This window comes from Pavona decussata, unplaced genomic scaffold (assembly GCF_977016875.1).
Source record: "Pavona decussata unplaced genomic scaffold, jaPavDecu1.1 SCAFFOLD_254, whole genome shotgun sequence".
NCBI lineage: Eukaryota > Metazoa > Cnidaria > Anthozoa > Scleractinia > Agariciidae > Pavona > Pavona decussata.
This window is the reverse complement of record NW_028145657.1, coordinates 608,131-622,500: the sequence shown is the minus strand read 5'-3', so window position 1 is coordinate 622,500 and position 14,370 is coordinate 608,131. Positions and strand designations below refer to the sequence as shown.

General features: G+C 41.1%; 1 pseudogene; it reads left to right on the top strand.

The window, feature by feature from the left end:
* Positions 1 to 5,284: 5,284 nt before the first annotated feature.
* LOC146456432 (uncharacterized) lies at positions 5,285 to 13,126 on the top strand (annotated as a pseudogene).
* The last annotated feature ends 1,244 nt before the right edge of the window (positions 13,127 to 14,370 follow it).

Genomic DNA, 14,370 nt, shown 5'->3' with positions numbered 1-14,370 from the left:
TTAGGCAGTTTTCCCCATAATTTTGGTCCAAGGTAGCGCAAGGAGTGTTGACCATATGTTACTGTATTAAATCTGGGAATACTAAAATCAGTTTGTCTTAAGGAATAAGAAGTGCTATGAGTATCAAAAATGTTGCTAATATAGGCTGGACATATTTTGTGTTTGACTTTATACATAAGGGTGCATACATCTTGCAGGCGTCTGTTCTTTAGTGTTGGCAGCTGGGCCCTCTTGAGTAATTCTGGGTAGATCGCGTGATGGTCTTTATACACAGCCCTTGAGCCTCTCTCTTGGAGTCTTTCTATTTTGCGCGAATCGCTGGCTTTACAAAAATGCCAAACTAATTGACAATACGTCAAGTAGGGTAGAATCGCAGTTTTAAACAGCACTAGTTTGGCACTTGTAGGAATTAGATTTCTTAGTCGCATAAGCACTCCTGTCCTTTGGCTGGCCTTCCTGCAGATTGAACTGATATGATCAGTGAAGTTAAGGTTCGAGTCAAGGATTACACCTAAGAGTTCGAGCTTATCTACTCTTTTTATCACTTCATTGTTCACACAAATTGTGTGTGTGACATCGTTTTTGTCTAAACTGTCACCAATGTTCATAGTGTGATACTTTTTAAGATTCCCAGCCAGAAGATTGGAGTCGTACCAGTTAGTGGCATTGCGCGCAGTTTCTCTAAGCTCCAAGATAACATTAGATCGATCGTTTCCGACGTGGAACATCTGATGGTCGTCTGCGTACATTGACAAGCCCGATTTAACGAAAAGGCATAAATCATTTTGAAATATATTCCACATCAGTGGACCCAGGGCAGAGCCCTGGGGGCAGCCTCGCTTGATCGTCCTGGACGAGCTCGTGTGATTGCCAATTTTGACTCGATATTTCCCGTCGAACGAAAGTTAAACCGAATAAGTGCATTTAGACTAATATTTAGGCAATAAATGTAAGGAAACGGTGGTTTGTTTCAGTAATATTTCGATATAATTCTATATCATCGTCAGACTAGGTGACAATGCGGTAGCTAAAGTTTAAATACTAAAAGGGTGGTAAATTAGCATCAATAGGCACGTGAGAATGAAATAAGTACAAAACAAAAAGAGAAAAACTGTCATGAGAATAAGCAGAGTTCTCTGCTGGCCATCAAGCCATTGTTCAAGGATGGCGATGAACGTTTTATGTGATAGGCTTCTTTGTATAGAAGGAGGTTCCAATTGTCGTCACTGTCAATTATCTTTGTGTTGCTACGCACGGTTTCGGTGAAAAATTGTTTGTTGGTCGTAGAAGGTGGGCCGGTCTTATTGGAGAAAATGTCTGGTAAATTATACAGGCCTTGAATGTGTTGGATATTATCACACTGTCGAAGATGTTTGTATATAGCACTTTCTTTATCCGTGAGCGCGTGTTCTTGTGTGCGAGTAAATAGAGTTCTGTTCGTTTTGCCGATGTAAGGCCCGGTTCATACGTCGAACTTTACATGAGCCGAACCTAATCATTTGGTTCGGCGCATGTAAAGATCGACGTATGAATCAGTTAGGATCGACAGATTTGTATTTGGGTCGACTCGCCGGTCTATTCGACTGCGCCAGTCGAATAGAACGGCAAAAGTACGACTTCGATTCAGACGTCGAACTTTTCATGTGCCGAACCAAATGCGTACGTTACGTATAAATTATATAAATTATATCTATCCCAGAGGTCTGTGCATTCCATCGACTTGGCATGTGCGCAAAGGACTTCATTCTGAACAAGATGGCGGGAAAAGAGGAATGTGCTTGTTCTTCTTGTTTCGAAACAACTAAATATACTTGTCTGAGATGCGAAAGATAAAAAAATCTATTCTTGATGTGCACACGCACTTCTAACCGACAGAAACTTTCCAATACAGGCTATATCAAAGGCGAAGCGTCAAGACTTCTCAGAACAAAATCTTCAAAAACAACATTTGAAGAAAACATTACTCTATTCAAACAGAGATTACGCAACAGAGGTTACCTCGATAACCTTATAATAAAACTCTTTCAGAAGTCAACCTCCGCAAAAGAATGTCGGCACTACAAAACAAACTAAAAACCCGCAAAAACATTTTGAGGTTTGTTATGGAATATCGCCCTTCTGTGCCTAACCTAAAACAATTCAGAAGAGTAAATACAGGAGCCATAATCAGGGATGGAGACCATAAGTGTGGGGTCCACGCATCCCCATGAGTTATTCCAAAAAAATATTTTTTAGAAAAAATCGCCCCCCCCCCCCCCTTCACGTCATATACCCGCGTGAATACACGCAAATTTGCGTGGGGCTACTACCTTATATGTGACACGGAAAGCAGCTGAGAAAAAAAATTAACTAAAGATAAAAGAAGTCCTTACCTGTCTGAGTACATGTCCGTAGAGTGTAAGCTTTTTTCATTCATTCAACGGTAGCAACGCACGCAGCGCCACCGTTTTGGCACCTTTTTGACTTTACTGTGAGAGTCAAGTGATCAATAGGCCGCTTATTCCAACTTTTCCCGTCTTCTTTCAATTGTTACCTTTTCTTTGTGAGAGTCTAATTCCTTAAATGTGGGCACTGAGGAGATATTCCCTGGCAGAATTTTAAAATTTGGACGCCATTTTGAACGGGTGGAAAAAAGTTTCAATTTCTCCACGCGCGATCCTGATCGTTTACACGCGTGCGCGCACGCGCGTGTGGCGCAATTTTTTTCTAAAATTAGATTTTTTTGGTACAACACATGGGGACAGGCCCACAAGTCAAAATGTCATCACGTGACGGTCTACATCCCTGATTATGGCTCCTGGTAAATAACACTTGATAGAAAATCTGCCTCTGCTAAGGGAGATCTACAAAGACTCTTCCTTACTTTCGTACAGAAAAGGGAGATCTTTGAAAGACGTACTCGTAAAAGCAAATTAGCTTTGAAGGTCATATTCCTCCTATCTCGACCAGTAGGAGTCGTGTTTGGCCTGTCTTTATTATTTTACCAAAGAAGCTCGTCCATGTCAGAATTCATCTTTCCCGCCATTTTAAATCTTGTTGAGTAAAAACAACAGCCGCCGACCACGAAAATCTACTTTCTCACTTTAACTTGAATTAAGTTCGACTTCAGTTAGGTTCGACGTCTGAATCAACTGCCGAACTTAATTATTTGGGTCGACCTTAATAGGTATTAGGTTCGGCTCATGTAAAGTTCGACGTATGAACCGGGCCTAAGAGCAATTGCAGCCGGGACAAGTGAATTCGTAAACAACATCTGATTTGCATAATGGTGGTGTTTTGTCTTAAGTACTCGTGAAGAAGCATAATTTTGTGGTCTTCTGTTTTATTCGAATGTCCACATTCGGGTCGACGAGACTTCTGCGCAGTTTATGCTTTAGCTACCGCATTGTCACCTAGTCTGACGATGATATAGAATTATATCGAAATATTACTGAAACAAACCACCGTTTCCTTGCATTTATTGCCTAAATATTAGTCTAAATGCACTTATTCGGTTTAACTTTCGTTCTATTTCTCCTAAAATTATCAGCCGGTAATGGTTCTGAAAAAACATCCGAAGCGCTGATCTACATTCATCTTTCCCTTTTCCAACAACTTTGATTGCGTTCCTTACTAACCACTCTGATCCGGCCGCCCGCCTAGCGATCCTAGAAGGTGGATAAACCACAAGAAAGCAGTATATTTATTACACTGTTACGCTGTAAATTTAATGAGTTCAAAATCCGCTGGCAAATGACTACCCTTTGAAGATACCCAGATGGATCTGAGGTGTGCTGATTCAGCGTTTTTTTCATACCATGCAATTAGGAATTTGAGGTTTCAATGTCAAAACGTCGCGTGCAATTCTTTACTGATGTCGCTCTGCAACTAAAAGTTAAAGATGTTCTCTTTATCTTCTCCGGTTATCAAAGTTGAGTGGTGCCAAAGAACAGCCTAGCATTGAACTAATTTTCAATGGGAAACACTTATTGCAAATCTAGATCTCATAGCTTGCCGTAAAGATTTCATGTCAGTATTCAGTCAATTGGCCTCGCAAACGGAGAGAACTCATTATTCAGTAAAACATCCACTTTCAAATGGACGTGACTGAACAAACCTGCATAAATTTACGTTACCACTTCCTGTCGATTAAGAACATCCTACACGGCATATTTATGAGAGGGACGTGGAGAATTTATAATTACTGAACGGAATCAATCATTTAATTTAAAGCTCTGATTAGACTGGCCAGAACGAAAAAAGTCGGTTACGAAGCATTGCCCATTGACTCATGTACTAAGAAAAACATTTGAAGATGAAGACAGTACTTCTGACAGGTATTATAGTCTTGAACATTTGTAAACATGAGAACATTTCGTGATTTGCTTCACGGAAATTTTAGAGGTCAAGTGCTGCGTCGCCAGTTCAGATGACGTCAAAGGTTGTAAAAACACGGCAAACTGGAACTTGACATGCTGCAAGGAAAATTACTTAGCTTCTGTTAACATAAAGGACGTTAACGTCACTAAAGTTGTCGGAAAATTGGAGTAACTGAGTCTATCCAAAATTTTTCTTCTCTTTCTCTTCCTCCAAGCGTTTAAGAAACATTGGAAGAATTTTTTAGACGTCAAGCACTGAGGATACCGCCCTAAGTTACGATAATCGCATACCTAACAAGCAATAGTAACAGCTGGGAACGGAATATTGATGTACTCGTCTTCAATGATTGAAAGTTAGAAGAAGCAAAAGTACGCAAATAGTGGAATTGTGCTAAAATGTATCATTTGCCTACGATTTCCACCATGGATTATCAACAAGCCTGTACTAGCTGTGAAGTATCTACGAGGTTTAATTATATACAATAAAGAAAGTTGCGGTGACCAAGAAGAACTCTCCTTTTGCTGCCTGTATTCGCAATATAACGAAGAAGCTAGACCTTGTAACTCTAGCAATTTGTAAAATAAACGAGTGTCGGCTGCCAAGCTAGTTTGCTCTGCCGAGTTTCTTCCCCGTTTTCCGTCGTTTTTCTGCGCCAGCACAGCCCGTTGCTAGTTTTCGGTCCACGCACCGATCACAAGTGATTCACAAGTAATATTAGCTCGCCCTTGAGTGCCAGAAAAGCCGCCGAGATAAGCCAAACTCTTCTTAGCGAAATAGCCAAAAACCTCTTCTTACATTTGCCTTCTCTCCTCTTTCTCCCTCCCGCCCCCACCCCCAAGAGAGCTTGCTCGCAGGCTACATTTGCCTCGCCACGTCACATGCGTGAAGTGCGAAGCGCAGGGCGAGAGGGCTCGCCCTGCGCTTGACTAAATAAACGCTTATTATGCAAAACATGTGCTCAACTCAAACTCGACAATCGCACCTCGAGAGCAATTCCCATCGAGCCAGCTGAAAAGAAAATATATATTTATGGGAACTCCTTAGGTTATCACTTCTTTCCAGTGAATTACTAATATAATTGCTAATTGTTTTTAGAATTTCTAAAGTCATAATCTTATGCTTCTGTTTTCCAGAAGATCCTAAGGCAAGGAAATTCCAGAGATGGCTTTTCGCAAAAAAATTCAATTAAATCTGATCCAGGAAGTAAAGACTTTACTTGACTTCCTTGCACTGGTCAATGATTATCCCAGTCTGTACGCTGGTCCGCTCCTTAAGAATGCTATAAGAAGATATGAAGTTTTCTGGTTGCCACTCGCAGCTAAACAGGGTAGAGACAGCACACTCCTTGCGGCTCCACTGGACATCGCATGGGTTTGGTATCTACATATGTTGGCACCGTATGCTTACCAGGAGGATTGTAAGAGCCTTGATCACAAACCCATGAACAGGACTCAAAGAGAACAAGGCCTCCAAAATGCTAGGCCTTTATGGGAAAATGCTTATCCCTCCGAACCATTTGAAGTCGACTTGAAAGACCCCACACCGCTGCTTATCCCTTACCCTTCGAGAATTAGTTACGACCTTGAGAGAGCTGCATATGTTCAATCCGAGTTCTATTATCAAGTATCATTACCGCATTTCTCGGACTCCAAGTTTCTTACAAGTGCCGTTAAACGCTATGATCACCATATACAGCTCAAACGTCAACATCGCTTTGCCTGCACAGTTCCGGCCTGCATAGATGTCGACCTAGTATGGTACGCCCATTTATAAAATCCCATGAATTATAGGCGAGTCACAATAAATGTGTTTGGTGTAATGCGTAAGACCGAAGCCCTCGAAACAAGATACAGCCTACAACATGACCGTTCCGCGACATATGTAAGATCTTTATGGGCGGCGGCAGGTTTTAAACTTGAAGAACCCGGGACTGCGGTTAGAGGGGATCCTCCACAAAATGGACCTCCAAGACCTGAAGGCTTCTACGCTTCTTTGGGACGGCTTCAATATACAATAGATATTCTGCAAGTTGAAGTCGTTAATGCAGATGTTTCCAAGACTTTCTTTGTCCGAATCTATGACCCGGCTGGCAATGTCATCCTAGAAGAGGGTATGAAAGGTGGAACTCGTATCGATTTGACGAGTCAATGTGTCCTGGACAACGAGAAGCGTCATACAATCACAGTAACATTGCACCAGAAGATACAATTTGGAGTAAGGGTTATTGGTTCTTCTCAAACCAGCCTGCTCTCGTACCTCGATGCATGTCCTTATGGTGAATCAACCACTGGACTTCCTTGGGTTATTGATATCCCTTTCAGTGATGCACGATGTGTCGTGAGGTTGGCAACCCAGTTAAACCCTCCGGTCATCGAAGGTTATCGCTTCAAAGTTCAGCCAGACAAATACTTCGTAAACGCCGACCACCCCTCATTGGTACTCAGCTTCCCAAAATTGATGCTCTCTCCAAGTGATTTCGCCAAGACGTACTTGCCTTGCGAATCTGCGACTCATATATTGCTGGACTGCAGAGGAAAGGAGGCCTTTAGGTGTCAGGTAGTGCATTCTACGACAGCCGCACTGTCAGCAGTGGAGATCATCAGCCTTCAAGGTATTGTTGTAGCGTCCGCTCACACCATCAGTCCCAACATTCTTCCACAAAAAGGATCAATCAAAGACCACAAAAGGTGTGCTTATATCAACCAAACGGAGGGCGAGAGAGCAATGCTCATCCGAGGTCCAAAAGACTGGGGTATATGTATTGGAAAATGGCAGAGAGGAAAGATGTTTAATCGCTCAGCAGGTCACGTGGAAATCACCTTTTTTAAGATTAACGGAGAAACGGGATGGTGTGAAATACGCAACTTCAAGGGCGGAATGTACCTAATCAGTGTTGATTCAGGGGTCTTTGTCTATGTAGATCTGAAGAGAGGATTATTTGTCATGTCTCCATCTGCGCACGATATTCCAGAGCTCCTCGCGTTAGCTTTCTCAGTGTCCATTCTCTACCTACTTTGCAAGCCTTTCATTTCATTTGCGAGTGGGTCTTCGCCGTCCTTTCACAAGAAAGCTCATGGTGACCATGTGACCCCAATGCTTGTGGCCGCTGGATACAGAAGCAATACAGTGCCAACGAATGTCTATCTACTACGGAACAACTTGGGTCCTGCGGGGGCGGGTTCATTACTCGATGGTGCAGGTAGTTATGACCTTGATTCGGAATCTGGTCCTGACTGGATTAGAGAACTCCAATCGCAGAAACAGGAAGCACTGCTATGGTACCACATGAGCGGTGTTCCTTACGAACTTGCAACCAAAAAAGATGGTCTTAGTTCATGAATCCAGAACATATTTAGTGTATGGTGGACCCGGGTGACTTGCAGTAATTTGATATATATTTTTAAACACAGAACCCTGCACCAAAAAATGACTATAAAACTGCACAGCTGTGCCAAAGATGCCCTAAGATGAAGATGCCCTAAGTCCTTCCTATGACGTTAATGATCTACTAATTTTTTGAACTGAGTAACGCGCTTTGGAGAAGGATAAACGCAATGTTTTTTGGCACAACTGAAGAATCTATAGAACGCTAGTGTGTTAAAGAGGACTGAAGAAACAGTAATATGGCGGGTGCTTCCCAGACTTAAATAGTAACAGATGGTGGTAGTACGGGGTAGTTATGGTGGAGGTCACCGGTTAAGGGAGAATGGACCATCCTTTGAGGGGAGAAGACTGTATGGTTCATTGGTGGGTGTAGTATTTGTGGCAGTAGTAGGCATCTGCCATTCTTTTTTGTAGCTTGACAGATAAAATGTGGCTGATTATCATGAGACGAAGAAGGCCAAAACGTCGCTGTCAAGGACTGAAATACATCGTAATGTACATATGTATTAGCGACCCTAAAACAGAACATGTAATAACACCGTTAATTCCTGAAATTAAGAATGAACAATTTATATAGAAACGTTAAATGGAAAATGGTGTCTTCCCGTACTTCAGCCATTGGTATGTTAACCTTTCATTTCGGCACATAAAAATTAACTGCAACGTCCCATGCCGGCCACTGCAGCGACTATTAACTGTAAACCATAATTTTCTGGTCCCGCTGTTCCTGCACTACTTGTCAAAATTTTTATGGCAAAACACTTCCTTTTTGACTCCACCACCACTGGACGTGTATTGGGCTTCATTTGATGGCACTTGCTACTGTTCTTCAAAATTTACTTGCTGTGTCACTGAGGTGGAAGAAGAATCTCAAGATGAAAACATTCCCTGAATTTTACACTTAAGGCAACCTTTTCAGAGCCGATATGGCGGAGAGATTTTTAAGCTGTTCCACATCATACTTTGAAACTTAAGTCAAAATTTGAGTTAAAGGAGCTGAGTTAGAGAAAGGGTTAAATTAAGAAGCAATAACATTCATTTTAAATTTATCGTTTGTTACGATTGCTGTTTTTTGCCATAGCGATGCTTACATTGTGTATTTTTCTCAAACCAGCTCGAATTTCAACAAAAGTCCAACTCCGTCAGACTAGGTAGAATCAAACGTTCTGTGTTTTTTGTTTTGATTTTCGTTTTCCCGCCCAAAGTCAATTTCATCTTGATCGTGGTAACTTATAACTAAGGTGAACGGAAGACTTCAAACCAAATAAAGACAGAAAAAAAGCGGTCCATCAACTGGTTATTAGTGTTCCTACGTATCTGGGAAATAAATGAGTTGAGTTCAACAGTTTTGCTTTCCTAAACATTTGTCTAATAAGAAGTTTCTTCAATAAGCATTAAACGACAAAAACGGGCGATAAAAAGGAATGACGTTTCGACCCCTCTAAGGTCATTTTTAAATTTTATAAGAAAGCGATTGAAATTAACATATATAGGTAAAATTTTGAAACATGTGACAAAACTCTAAGGAGTACAAATGACTAATGAAGACAATGGGGATATAAAAAATGAAAAAATATATACTCGGCGCTAAACAAAAAACTTTGTGGGGATTGAGTCAGACTGTTTGTTCCTTATGCCCTTTTTTTTCTTTTGACTCGCGAGAAAACGACAGGGGGCTGAGATAGCTAATTCTGTTATATAAACTGTGTTGTAAATAAATGCCACCCTGAATCACAGGTATTTCAGCGTACGCGGGAAATGATCTACAGCTCTCAGTTTCTTGATGAATTAACAGTTGAAAGTGCCATTTATTAATGGCCAATCTCAGTTACCTCCACGCAATAAATCTACTCTGGAAAAGGGTTGACTCCAAAGCATAGTCTGAGAGATACAGGCTCCTTATCGTAGGCTCCTGACCAACCAACCTGAACCAACCAGCATCACAACACGCCTGAGTTGTTGACGTTCCTCTCAGTGCAGTACAGAGCGTCGTGAGGCTGGCCACCAAGTTAAACCCTCCCTCTATCGAAGGGTATCATTTTAAACTTCAGTCAGCACTTTTATACTTCACCCATTTGATCACCCCCTTTTTTTTCCTTGACTTTGCACAATCAATAAGATAAGATAAGATAAGATAAGATAAGATAAGATAAGATAAGATAAGATAAGATAAGATAAGATAAGATAAGATAAGATAAGATAAGATAAGATAAGATAAGATAAGATAAGATAAGATAAGATAAGAGCTTTATTTTACGTAGGACTCCACTTAGCTAAAAGTTAAATCAATGTTGTCCCCAACTGATTTTTCGGAGAAGTACCTTCCTTGTGAAGCTGCGACTCATACACTGCTGGACTGTAGAGGGCGGAAGGCATTTCGGTGTCGTGTACTGCACTCCACTGCAGCCGCGCTCTCCGCAGTTGAGGTCACCAGTATTCACGGCATTGTTGTAGCTTCCGCTCACACGATCGATCCAAACGTTCTTCCAGACAAAGGATGCATCGAAGACCTCACTAGATGCGTTCATCTCAACCAAGCGGAAGGTGAGAGAGCTATGCTCATCCAAAGTCGGAAAGACAGGGGGATTTGTATTGGCAAATGGCAGAGAGGAATGATGTTCCATCGTTTGGCTGGTCAAGTTGTAATCACATTTTTTAAGCTGCACGGTACTTCGAGAAGATGGTGTGAAGTACGCGGGTACAAGGGTGGACTGTATTTGGTCTGTCTCGAGCCAGATGTCTTTGTCTATGTGGACCTGAGGAGAGGATTGTTCGTTATGTCTCCATCTGCACACGATGTTCCTGAGATCATTGCCTTAGCTTTCTCAGTATCCATTCTCTATCTACTCTGCAAATCGTACACTCCAACACCATCAAATGAGTCTTCACCATCTTTTCACAAGAAAGCTAAAAGTGACAAAGTGACGCCAATGCTTCTTGCAGCAGGATACAAAAGTGCCACAGTTCCAACGAACGTCCATCTGGTACGAAACAACGTTAGTCCTGCAGCTTCGAGTCATTTACTGGATGGTGCTGGTCGGTACGATCTTGATTCAGAACCTGGTCCCGATTGGATAAGAGAACTTCAACGGGGAAAAGAAGAAGCATATTTGTGGTATTTTATGAGCGGCGTTCCTTACGAAATTGAATCCAATGATGACAGCTCTGGAAGGTCTCGAGGGATTTTTGGTGGAGGCTTTGGAGGTGGTAATGGTGGAGGCTTTGGAGGTGGTGATGGAGGAGGCGATGGTGGCGGCGGAGGAGGAGGAGGTGGGGGCGACGGTGGTGGTGGTGGTTGTTGAACAAAACAGACATGGTGTAGCTTAAGCCCAAGTAAAAGAAATTTTGTACCACGCAACATTGATGCCACATGCAATGGAGAACTACAAATGCTGAATTAACCTCCAGTGAAATCTACAGTGCTGAGGTGAACCCATGAATTTCCATCTGATCGTTAGTCCTAGTAAAGACAATGACTTTTTTTACATTCTCATTTCCGCGAATTACCACCTCTCGTCTGGCCTTGTAGCTCAGTCAGTAGAGCAGCGGTTGAACGAGGTCTAACTGAAGGTTTTTTTTCCTATTTCCTACCTATAGGGCTAACACTCAGTCGAAAATCTTAGTACTTTAAATTTTATTGCAGTGTTAATTTCCTGATTTACTATTAAAGTAAACCAAGCACAGGCGACAATCGACTGAAACACTATTTCAAACTGTTAGCAAATGGGGCTTCACAAAATGGCGAGCAAGAACTATCCTTGACATCACCCTATCGATCCATAAGCAAGGATACAAGTCGACGCCCAAAGATAGGGAGGAAGCAAGCAAGTATAGAAGGATAAAAGCACGGATAGAAGTAGACCTCTACGGCCATTGAGCCTTGTCAACATAACTAGAAACGAAACCACAGACAAAAAGAACTTCAGGAAACGATCATGTCATTTATATACGCACTCGTGCCGAATAAAGTAAGACAGTTGCACAGAATACACGGCTTTCACTTTTTCCGAACACTTAATTAAGGAAAACAACAAATGCTTCCACAAAGTCAGTAGTAAATTTGTTGAATGTATTGCAGTATTCAAGCGAAAATTGCAGTGAAATGTTGAAAAGGTCAGCAAAGATTGTGACTTGCATTTATTCGGAGTTTTCTTTATAAAGTATGGGTTGAGAGGGCAATGATAAATTGTTGCCCCTTGTAATAAATTAACCTTTAGGCGCTGTTACACTAAACTTTTTTTGCTTTGTTGTCGCGAGACAAGTTCCACGAAAATTTGCTTACAATAACGCTCACCTTTCTCGCAACATTTTCTTACACTAAGTGCAATACACAAGCAGAATCGAGTTTTAATCTATTTTTTCAAGACTTTCTGCAAGGGATATGTTGCGAGACCTAGAGCCATGCAGTTGTTCAAACAGCGGATAACTCTATATCCAGCGGATAAAATGTATTGGTGGAGTATATTTCGTCCGCTGGGTATCGATAAAGTTATCCACTGGATACAGTTATCCGCTCTTTGAACAACCGGGGCCTGCATATTTCTGGACATGCTAATTTACTGAAGCAGCGTTGCGTGCAGCTTGTCGGACACCAATTGCGATACAGGTTGCACGAAACATAGACTGCTAGCCGTCCCTTTCTGGATAGTAGAGAGGGCGCGAAATAACCGAGCGAAAAAGCGGCGACTGAGACTGCAGTGAACGAGCTCTCTCGACCATCCAGAATTGAGGGACCGCTAGCAGTCTACAAGAAGCAGCACTTGGTGTAACATTGGCTTTTTTTGTACCATTGGCGATAAAGGAAATAATCGTAAATATTAAAAGGGGTGTTTTGAGTAGACTTCAATTACAGTGAATGAAGCATAACTGAGGCTCTCTTGCTTCTATTAGTGACGCGTCCGTTGAAAATGCAGAAATCTTCTCAGGAGTTGGGAAAAGAATGAAGTCAAGAAATGCTTCATTTAATGATTTGATTAATGTACAAAATTGGTTGAGAAGAATTTTTCCGATTATATTTTAATTAAAATTGAACTCTAATACGTACGGGAAACGGGTCGCAGCTTGCGAAAAGAATTCGCTCTTGCAAATTTAAACTAATTATTCATATTTATTAGTCAGTGATTTATTGTTGTTTTGCTGTTTTTTAAGTTTTCACAAGACATGGTTGATTTAATAAACAACGATAATTGCAATCCTATACTAATACATCACAAAACAGCAAAAACAAATAACAAGTCTGATTTTTTCTATTTTGAAATCTATTAATAATCTATGTAGAAAGACCATGCAAGTGATTGTATTGATTGTCTTAAAAAATAAATCAGTGCGAATAACAATATTATGTGTTTTAATTTGCATTTTACTTTGATCACGTTCAAAACATCTTAATGCCGTCTTCGCGTTTCCTCGAAGGCCACCAATAAAGTCGCTGTACACATGTACATTAAAAGAAAAAGATAAAAACTGCTCAGTATAAGCTCCGCAATTTCCTCGCAAGGCCAAGGACGCACTCCCGAAATTTAACTTGTATTGGGTCTGTGTTGCATAATAAAATGATTTCTACAACAGACTCATTAGTTTGAACCACACAATGACCCTAACCCTAACTTTAGGGATGCCTCACTGACAGCTATTATAGTCTTGAAAATTCGAAAACTTGAGAACATTTCGTGATTTGCTTCACGGAAATTTTAGAGGTCAAGTGCTGCGTCGACAGTTCAGATGACGTTAAAGGTTGTAAAATCACGGCAAACTGGAACTTGACATGCTGAAAGGAAATTACTTAGTTTCTGTTAATATAAAGGACGTTAACCTCACTAAAGTTTTCTTTGACTAAAGGAACATATCTGTGAGAAGAAACAGGCGCAAAGGTGAGTCGGAAAATCGGAGTAACTGAGTCAATCCGAAATTTTTCTTCTCTTTCTCTTGGGAGAATATTTTAGATATCACTGTATACTCAGGATATCGCCCAGAGTTCGAAAATTGCATACCTAACAAGAAGTAGTAGCAGCTGGGAACGGAATATTGATGTACTCGTGTTCACTGATTGAATGTTACTGGGAAAAATCAACAGTACGCAAACAGTGAAATTGTGCCAAAATGTATCATGTCAACCATCTTTACATTCATCTTCCCCTTTTCTAACCACTTTGATTGCGTTGCTTACTTATCATTTTGATCCGGCCGCCGGCCTTGCGAGCCTGGAAGATTGATAAACCACAAGAAAGCAGCACATTTATTACACTGTACATTTAATTGGTTCAAAATCCGCTGGGAAATGACTGCCCTTCAAGCATACCCAGATGGATCTGAGGTGTGCTGATTCAGCGTTTTTTCATATCATGCAATTAGGAATTTGAGGTTTCATGTCAAAATGACATGGCAATTCTGTACTGATGTCGCTCTACAACTAAAAGTTTAAGATGTACTTTTTATCTTTTCTGGTTATCAAAGTTGAGTGGTGCCAAAGAACAACTGAGCATTGAACTAATTTTCATTGGGAAACACTTATTGCTAATCTAGATCTCATTACTTGCCGTAGAGGTTTCATGTCAGTATTCAGTCAATTGGCCTTGCAAACGGAGAGAACTCATTATTTAAAACTTCCACTTTCAAATAGACGTGACT